General features: G+C 34.5%; 1 pseudogene; it reads right to left on the bottom strand.

Moving 5' to 3' along the window:
* Window positions 1–2950: 2950 nt before the first annotated feature.
* Window positions 2951–7376, bottom strand: LOC109003206 (annotated as a pseudogene).
* Window positions 7377–10368: the final 2992 nt, after the last annotated feature.

Below are 10368 nucleotides of genomic sequence, written 5' to 3'. Positions count from 1 at the left end.
ATATATCATATTGAGCAAATAAAAGAAAGGGATTAATAGGAATTCAAATATAATATATAAATATCGTAACTATTTCAATATATACATTCAATAAATTTGATTAGATGTCAAGAAAATGAAGTAAATAAAACCCGTGATTACGAGCTATAAGATATCCTGCGGTTAAAACTATAGGTTAAATAAATAAATAAAATAAGAATTATTAAATAGTCCTAAAACACAGAGGATGCGATACTTTTATTATAACTATTCAAGAAAGTCGTCAACTATATTTAAATTTATACTCGAAAAGGAATAGTTAATATTATAATTATAAGTACTTTATAGAATTGTTATAAAGACAATAATTTCTTATTTTTTATTAATATAATATTTATTATTTCGTTAAAACGGACTCGTTTGTTTTCAGAGATGAGATAAGATGAGTTGAGATTAAAATTAAAAAGTTGAATAAAATATTATTAGAATATATTTTTTAATATTATTGTTGTTTTGGGATTTGAAAAAGTTGAATTGTTTATTTTATTTTGTGTGGGGATTTGAGAAAATTGTAATGATGAGGTGAGATGAGATGAGATGTTTTTGGAAAACAAACAAGTCCTATGAGTTCCTCTTTGGAACGGCACTTCCGAAGTTGTGAGATTAACGGCAGCCAATGCTATGCTGACACATCAAACTCCTCATAGTTTACTTCTGCACCGCACACAGTACAGCAAAAGTAAAACTCTCACTTTTACCCGTGTATATGTTTTCCTCCTGTGAAGAGAGACCCACTTCAACACTTTCACACTTTGCCCCCACCCCATCGCCGCACGCTGCATGCCGTACGATTGTCACACTGGCGGAGGAGCTCTAGAACAGACCAGCGCAACAAGCTCCATTTGCAGCACCCTTTCTTTTGCAAGTAAAATTGAACTTCATTCAGAAGATGCAAGTAAAATGTAACAATAATTTGCAGCAAAGTGCATCACAAACAAGGGTGTTTTTGCAAACGCTGTATTGTTTTGTGGAATACAATCATTCACAAGCAAGCAAAGTGCATAACAATAATTGCACAAACAATACAACCATGAAGTATTTACGTTAGAAAGCACAACACATTTGCAGATGTTCAATCACAGCCATCAAGGATAACAATTCAAAATTAATGGCAGCGAAGTGCATCATAGGTAAAAGAGCCATTTTAATTTAAGTTCTGAAATTTGCAGACAAAGCCAATCTCGTCGGGGAAGGAGGCGATCAAAGCAACATAATCCGGTTCTACGGCTAACGGCACGATATCTAGGGCTTGTCCAGGGAGGGAGGGAGGGGTTTCGTTCGACGTGAGGAAAAAAAATTTTCCTTTGCAATGCGGTCACACGGTTGTTAACATGTGTTGTCTATGTGGCACATCTCTATTGAAGGACGTTATTTAGGCAAAATTAGTTGTGCCTACCTAAAGATATTCTCCATATAAAATAAATAATAAAATTTACATCTTCTCGTCCACTTATTTCTCCCTTTCAAATAATTAAGAAAAGAGCATAAGAGGCATGATCTAGTAATTTAGATAAGTTAAACATGCAACACACTGTAAAACCACATTAGTCACGAAAAACTTTTGTCATGATTTTTATTTATTTTTTTCTATGTTAACTAGTTGATATAGTAAGCTTTCACATTAATGTTGTATTAGAAGTTTAGTCAAAAAGCAAGTTCGAGAATAGAGTTTTTCTGTATAGATTAGATCTAAATCTCTCTCTTCCAATCCTACTTAACGTGAAATTCTTTTTTAATATGGTTGGAAAAAAAAAATAGATTTTCTAATTATAGGAGATTAAATTCAAAATATCCTAACTGCACACCGCAAGCCAAAGGAACAAGTGTGTCGAGTCAAACTTGAGGATATTTGTTACTAATATTTCGGGTCAATAAAGTTGTTAACATTGTAATGTTATTTTTTATTTTTGAATAGCTTATGTATAGGAGGAGGTTATGGATAGTTTGTATATAAATATTATACGTTATGTACACTTGAAATCATCTTGAATGAAAATGTCTTATTCATGCAATCTCTCTTCTAGTGAATCTTTACACTAATTGACATATTTTTAGAAAACTTAATGCCATATTTCATGATTAATTTTTCTCGTATTTCAAAAGAGTCCCCAACACTTGGCTTGCGAAACATATCGGAGTGTCTTTTTTTTCTTTTTCTTTTTTTGGTTTCAAAGTTGAGTATATATTCGATGCTTCACATCAATTGTTACGTGGCGCACACCCAGATCGACCCAAGATATTACTCTGCCACCAAATCCACCATCACTACCCCGCAATAATGACCGAAATGTAATTCTTTCTTGATGATATAGAATATCATATACAAAAATCTCATCAAACTAATTACTTTAAAGACATGACCCTCTCATAAACTAATGATCACCTCTCATTCTTTTATATTTCTTTTAGTGATCATTGCATTTTCTTTTCAAACGAAGAGAGAGATGAGGGGCTCTTCCATGGACTCCCAACTACTCTCTACCACAAAGAGTTGCAGATTTCTGTGTCAATAACCCAATCTTGCAATCTTAATTACTAAGTGGAAGATTAACTTAACATGTCAATTGCCATTTTTGAAAATTCTATATTTAGATTAAAATTTCAAGAAAAGGATCAATTAGTCTGATACAATAATTCTTTCTGAAACATTTGATAAAGTCACTTTAGGTGCCATAATTTTCTTCTTTTTTAAGGAAAGAAAATGTATTTATGTTCTTCGGGTGGACGGACTACTTGAGGAAGCCCTTGTCCTTCACCCTCTATAAGGAGTTAGCCCATTCAAGTCCATAGTCTGGCCTACACAGCACACACACTCTTCCATTGTTTTAAACATCACAAGAAATCAAGGAGATAGCAAGCTCATCTTCTAAGAAATGAAGGTGTGTTTCTCTCCCACAATTTCAATTGCACATGCTATGAAAATAGTCAGATTATTGTGATTAAATTCTAACAGCATACATATGCACATATAACGTTATATAATCCCCTATTTTTCAGTGACCATCAATTCTTACAACATAAAAAGCTAACATTTCAGAAACATAGTAGATATCTCATGTCTGATTCACCTGGCTAATAAAAGCTCTACTTCAGCGATCACAAAGGAGAGGTAGAAATGGGATATACTACTCCCACAAGAAGGAATGTGTCTGGTGCGGTCCGGTTACAGATGATCCATGAGGCACAATCGAAAACATACCCTGGCAATGGACGTTTGCATTGCTGTTGCAGTCATCAACCAAAGCAGAAGAAACAGTCTTACCCTCCATTCCTAAACCATTATAGTGCAGACTGGGGACCAAGGACTGAGCCGAAGGGATGGGGTTGAACTGCACCATTGGGCTCAAACCAGCCTGCCGAGTCTCAGCTGGTGATGATGACAGAAGAGAGAGAGCACAGTCAGAGTCGACGACTTGGTTTAATTCATTATGGAACACTTTCTGGCGGCTGCTAGTGTTGCTGGATGCAAAATTAGCACCCGGATGCAGTTGGTACACAGATGCTCCAGGGAAGGAGGAACTAGAGCCTTGTGAAAAGAGAAGCTGCTTTCCTCCTTTGTAATTGTGGCACAAAGAATCCGGAAAGGAGCTATCGCAAAAGTTCAACTGCCGATAGCCATTGTAAAGAACAGCAACATCAGTCTCAGCTTTGACAGCCCCAAGCGAAGTAGAGCTCACTACAGGACCTTGTGGAAATATTTCTGGAGCACCGAACGTTAAGATTCTGGTGCCTGCTACAATGACGTTTCGAATATAAGCGTAGTATCTTAACTATTGCACTAAAGCAGCAAAATAAGAACCTGCCACTGAAGGGAATGGAAGAAAACTTTACAAGCACAGCAGTAAACAAACCTTGGAAGCTGGAGGGGAGCCTTCCTGAATTTAGGGACAGAGACTCTGGTTTAGGCTTCCTACGTCGTCGGTTGTGTCCATCAAGGCGTTTCCTGCAGCTTCGCTTTCCCTCGTCGAACTCCCCCAGGGAATGGAACCTATATAATTCATTGAAAAGAGATGGCAATAAAACAAATAAAAATGGAGAGGACAAAGCATGTAGTGAGCCAACCCAACCAAAAATACATACCAAGGCATTGCAAATTACGAAGAAAGTTCATTGCATATAATTTTTCATTTCATGAAAACATCTAATGGTTACTGCAAGTACTAAAACGAAAAGCGTTGTTAAGAGGAATCCTACTAGAGATGGAAATGCGTTGTTAAGAGGAATCCTACTAGAGATGGATCCAGATGCTACATAGATCTCATGCCTAAGATTATTCTTATAATTGGGATCACTATCATATCTCCAGCTCATTGATAACCCTGTATTTATCTTTACAGTACATCAGATCACCAGCTAAACTCTCTCTCTCTCTCTCTAAATATATAAATATCTATATATGTATATTGGCTCTTCCTCATCTTACATTCTGACCCCCACAGATACGTAAAAGAACAAGAACTTGAGAAGAATAAAGAATACGGGATATATCACGGGAAAAATAGTTTCTTGCACATTCCAAAATTCTTTGCCTAAGCAAGAGGTGCATGTTTATATGTAGATATCACTTTTGAACAAGAACAATTTAACAACAACAACAAAGGAGAAAATGTTCCGCAATGGTAACACCTGGAACAATGGTTCCTACTTCTAAACTTTGAAGCATATTGAATACTGACTGCAGCTAATGCTGAGCAGCCGAATGGGACTTACTCATGAAGTAAAGAATTAATCCCCATAACACCATGATTGAGGTACGTGTAGCCTGAATGCAATGTCCTGTACATTTGCATGCGTTAAGCTACTAACATGACACCCCAGACAATTTTTTTAGGAATACCTAATATCAGCTTAGAGAAATTTACTTTGGGTCAAGAACCTCAATATCAAAGACAAATAAAAGGCCTATAAGAGGTGACCATAGACACTGCTTTTAGTAATCATGTAATAGATAAAAAGGTTATAACCACAATGAATGAAGCAATATAACATGTTAGAATTAGATTAGATTATATCATAAACATAAAGGAATAGGAAGGAGTACATATAGTTTACACAATGGAAAGGTGAGCAAAGTATATAAAATCTAATTGGACCTATATCTATAGACATTATCAGTCTTACCTGCTGCACTGCTGGCAGAACCGTAGTTCCTGACCCCTGATTGTAACCTTTGAAGTCTTGGAGTGGATTTCGCATACTTTATGACGTCGGTGATAATCCCTGCATTTACTAAGGTCTGAATTACACCCATCAACCAAACATGAAGGGACTTGGGTTCCATTCCTATCTGCCCAAGCCCTCTTTGTTGATCCTGATGATGATGATGATTCCATCACACAGCGCCCTCGAGTGATTTCTAGTGTTATGCACTTCTGTGCTATCAGAATCAACATCAGAAGCAATGTGAGGAATAACTTCTTGCCTCAATTCAGCCAACTTCATGGATGTCTTTAGGTTATAGCCCATAAAAAGTTCTGTTATTTACATGATATTTCATAACAGAATTTATCCAAGGAATCTATATATATATATAAACTATTTATCCAAGAATCAAATAAGAAATTCAAAGCCTATAAATTAGAATTTTGGATGCCTTGCTTCTTTTGTTTGGACATAGAGTTCGAGTATAGAAAAAACGAATTCAGGAGCACCATTAAGATTTTTTTCCCCTGAATTGCATTGAATATCCATCATATACGTTTAAGTGAAATGAAGATATTTCCACAATAGTAATTACTGTCTTAAGTAAGGTACTAATTATAATGGCCATTCAGAATATTGGCAATCGAAAAAAAACCCTAGGCGCCTCCTTCTCCCTCTCTCTCTCATAAAAAACCAAGAGGCATCAGCTTCCTCCATTCACCCACCTTGTCTATCAACGTTTCTTTTACTTAGCTTTATTTTGCTTTCTTCAATGCCAAAAAAGACAGATCTACGATTTTCCGACAACTCCCGAGAGACCCTCATGGCACAAGCTAATTTAGAGGTCGAAAATCGTTCGGATGAAAGTTGTGGTTTTGCAAAAATCATTATGTGTGGTTCTCACGCGCCACCCATACCGGCAGCTCTTCTCGACACACGCACCTGATCACCGAACTTGCCACCACCAGACCTTTCAAACCTGGCGTTTGTGGCTGAAAAGAGACAAGCGTGTTGCCTTGACGAGCCGTCACAAATTCCAAAATCTACCGAAGTTAGTCCAAACTATAATCCTTCGCTTATCACATCTATCTTACTCATTTCCTTTTTGGTTTACTTATTGTTAATTAAAATAAAAAAGAGTTTGTCTATCAGATGTTTGTCTATAGAAGTTGAGTCATCTCTTTCTATAAAGAGTGAGGTTGAATCTCTGTTTAAGCAGAAAGTATTGTCTCTTAGAAGTTTGTTTGTAAATAATATTAGCAATAGTGAAAATCAGACTAATCACAAAAAGAAATAGTATACTGCTGGAGCTTCAAATGCATTATTTTAATTTATGATGTCATATTTGATATGTAGCCATCCTAGAATGTATCCGGCCATGGATATAAGTTTTTCTTATAACATATGATGCCAATTTCCCTTTTAAAAAGTAAGGTACTAATTATAGGAGCCAGAAAGCAAGCTATTGTTGGAAGCAAATTATTTCAGGAATAAATGGAGGAGAATATGCAAAAGGAAGGGCCTTCTTGACGGTGTTTTAGTCATATATTTCATGGAAAAATCAAAGTTCCATGCTTATTTAAACGCTTAAAACTAATACATAATAGTAGTCGGCATCCTCATCCAAAGCACATGCAAGCGTTTTCTTTTATTTTCTTTCTTTTATGTCACCCTTATAAACTATTTCAACTTCAAGCTCTTAGCTCCATAAACAAGCTTATCTTTGATCTAAATAAAAAACCAATTTCTAACACCGGAAAAGGTAACAAGTTATCACCATTCTTTTCTAGTAATAAAAATCGAGAATCAAATGCATCTGTACAAATATCATTTTAACAGCATGCCTTCTTCCCGTCAATGATTTGAATTGCAACATCCAAGATAAATAACCCAATACTTACCCACCCAGCTCATAAGATTTTGTACTTTGTACGGATAATCGTAACAAAGATTTCAACAAATTTTTGCCCTCAAAACCAGGATATAAGAAGAAAGAAGGGAATGATTTTTAATGGCAACATAAATGGTAAAGAACCCAATAATTAGAAGAAAGGTTCAAAAAATTGCAAATAGCCAAATATGAGTTTAAAGAATAGTATAATTAATACCCCCACAAAAAAGGAAAAAGGAAGACAAAAAAGAGGAATAGATTGTAGAGCGTGAAAGAGCAAAAGTTTAGTACCGGGTACCTCGGAAACCCCAGAAACCAAGCTCTGAAGAGGCAAAAAATCTTGTCTTTGATAACTTCCAGGCTGGCCAATTGCGGATAATCTTTCAGATGAGGCGGGGGAAATCGCTGGTTGAAAAGTATGTTGAAGCAAGAAATTTGGTAAACTAAACAGCTGTGGAAAGAGTTATAGACGCGCAGGGTGAAAGTTAAACCAGAAGATGCGTGGGTTGGAGTTCCTAGTTATTTAACTGTCTGACAAACAGCTCTACCAAAAAGTCTACAGGGAGAAAGAGCTCTCTTTGTGTGGCTAGAAGCTGGAACAGTGCGAGAGGAGAGAGAGGAAAAGCTGCTAATGTGGGATTATTGGGAGTAAATAACAAAGAGACTAGATACTGTATACAACTGAGAAAAACGAGACGAACAGAGAGAAAGAGAAGCACCGAAAATGGCCAAGAGAGCGACCATGAAAGAGCAGGAATTGTGCTTTCCAAGTCCCTCTCCTTCCTTTTTAGGCTTGCAGTCTTGTAACGAGAGAGAGATAAAATGAAAACATGTAAAATAACGCAAAAGAAAAATGAGGAAAATATTAAACAAAGGAAAAAGGAAAAAAACGAGTGGTGTAGAAAGGGACAGGGTGTAGTTGCTTTCAACTTTTTGGAAGTCGGATAAAGAACCAAGTACAAAAAAAAGAGTGGAAAGGACAAGCTAGGGATGCTTATCAAAGAGTTTCACATTTCCATGGGATGCCTACACTCAACACTGTTTGATGATGAAAAAAGATTTTCCTTTTCACTTCTTCCATGGATTTTCGGCTGCATTTCAAACGTGTAGTCACAGGACTCCCTTCTTATCCCTTTGATTTGGATTGCTCAAATATCAAGGTCTGAGCCAACCTACATCAAGATCCAATCAATGTACTTGTGAATGAGAAACTAAACGAACGATTCAACGATCGGCATCCTTCTTTGTTCTCGCAACAGGAATATTGGTTCTTGGACCATTCATTATGGCTTTTGTAAAATATAATTTTGTGTAAAACATAAAGAAAATTGTATAAAAGTCTCCCTCTAATCGCTCACTGCACTTTACACATTTTTTATATTTTTTTTATTAAATACATGATCTATAGATAATAAATAGATGAAATCAATTAATTAATGAAAAATATAACAAAAATAAAACTAAAAAAAATATGATATGTGAGGCATAAAAATGATTAATAGTAAAACTCTTCATTTTTATTTTATAATTTGCTACAATCTCTTATATGTAAATAATACTGTTCATAAGTGTAAAATTTTTTAACTAATTTCTCTCACCTCTGATATGCTTTTCCCCTCTCTCTCATTTCACATGTTTTTTAATACTTCCTGTGTTTGGCGCCCAATAAGCTTCTCACAAGTTTGCCTTTTCTTTTTAAAGACATTTTAGCTGTACTCTCTGAATTCTAGTGTGAAATAATATTTTTTTAGATATGTATCGGATTCTTTTTTATTTTTTGAAAAAATTTATATTTTAATTTAATTTATAAATTTGAATTAATTTAAAATAAAATATAATTATATGATATTATATATAGAGAAGATATTGCAAATGTTAAAAAATATCATTGATAGTTAGAAAAAATATTTGAAATGAATAAAAATATATATAATATTTAAATAATATAAAGAAAAAAATAGATAAGATAATATATAGCATATTATAAAAGTTAGTATGTAATGAATTTTAGTGTTGTATTTTAAAAGATATGATGAATGATTATTTATAAAAAAAAAAAAAAAAAAAAAGATAGGATGAATGATCTATTGGAAATGCTCTTGGAATGTGAAACTTGGTTCAAGAAACTTTGCCCATGACAGGATTACGAGAACTTTATTATATAGTAATTATAGGGGTCAAATCAACCGTCTATAATTTAGTTTCGAAATAATATTAAAAATTAAATTAAGAGATAAAATCAAGAAGAGATAGAACAAATTGACTCAAATTCTTAAAGGGAAATAAACTCAAACTCTTAAAAGGAAAGAGACTCAAATTTATAAAAGAAAAATGTTTTACAAGGCAAGTTAGATTCAGTCACTTCAAGGAAATATACATTTATATAAGGAGCAGGTCTCCCACAAATCTGACAAGCTCTCTACACAAAATCTCTCTACAGGAGCTTCATACGCTTAAACTCAATCACATATAGCGACTTCAAATGATCTCTCCTGAATTCCTTCATTGTATTATGAGATGTGTGAGCTATGAGAGATTGTAAAATCACTCATTATATAGTAGACTTTGCTCCCAAACAACTGGTGGACGTAGGATTTTATACCAAACCACGTAAATTTTTGTATCTCTATATTTATTTGTATTTAACTTATTTATTATGTATTTTATAGATGAACGTGAAGAATACTATATCGAAACTCAAATCATCTGATTTGTTGTGCAAATTAAGGAATTAACAGTAATCATACCTTACTTCAATAAATTTACGCGTGAAATGGTCAGTGTCATTTTTTTAACACTAATATCCGTATGAAATCCTTTCTATTTTCGAAATATAAGCCACCTAGGGGACAATCTGAAGATGTTCTATGGACATTTTCATAGTAATGTAAGGTCCAGAGGTACGGTTTGTCATATCTAGTAGTTGAAAAGAGAATGGTTCTAAATGTAAAGTTTATGGGACAATCTAGCTGATCTTACGACAAACTCTAGCTGATCTTACGACAAACTCTAATTAACCTAAAAAAAGCAATATTAATATTGTTATGGACTAAATTGATTTGGTCCAGCCCTTTAAAAACCTATCACTAATATTAAGGAAAGAGATAAAACCAAGAGATAAAACAAGGAAGAGATAATGTAAAGAATAAATAAATCAAAAGAAGTTGGCTCAGACTCCTAAAAAGAAAAGATTTTACAGGATAAGTTAGACTCTATCACTCCAAAGAAGAAAACATATCTTTATAAAATGAGAAAATCTCTACAAATGAAAAACGGACTCTCCACAGGCTCGGGAT

The sequence above is a fragment of the Juglans regia genome, chromosome 13, assembly GCF_001411555.2.
Source record: "Juglans regia cultivar Chandler chromosome 13, Walnut 2.0, whole genome shotgun sequence".
In the NCBI taxonomy this organism is placed as follows: domain Eukaryota; kingdom Viridiplantae; phylum Streptophyta; class Magnoliopsida; order Fagales; family Juglandaceae; genus Juglans; species Juglans regia.
This window is presented reverse-complemented; position numbering and strand designations above follow the sequence as displayed.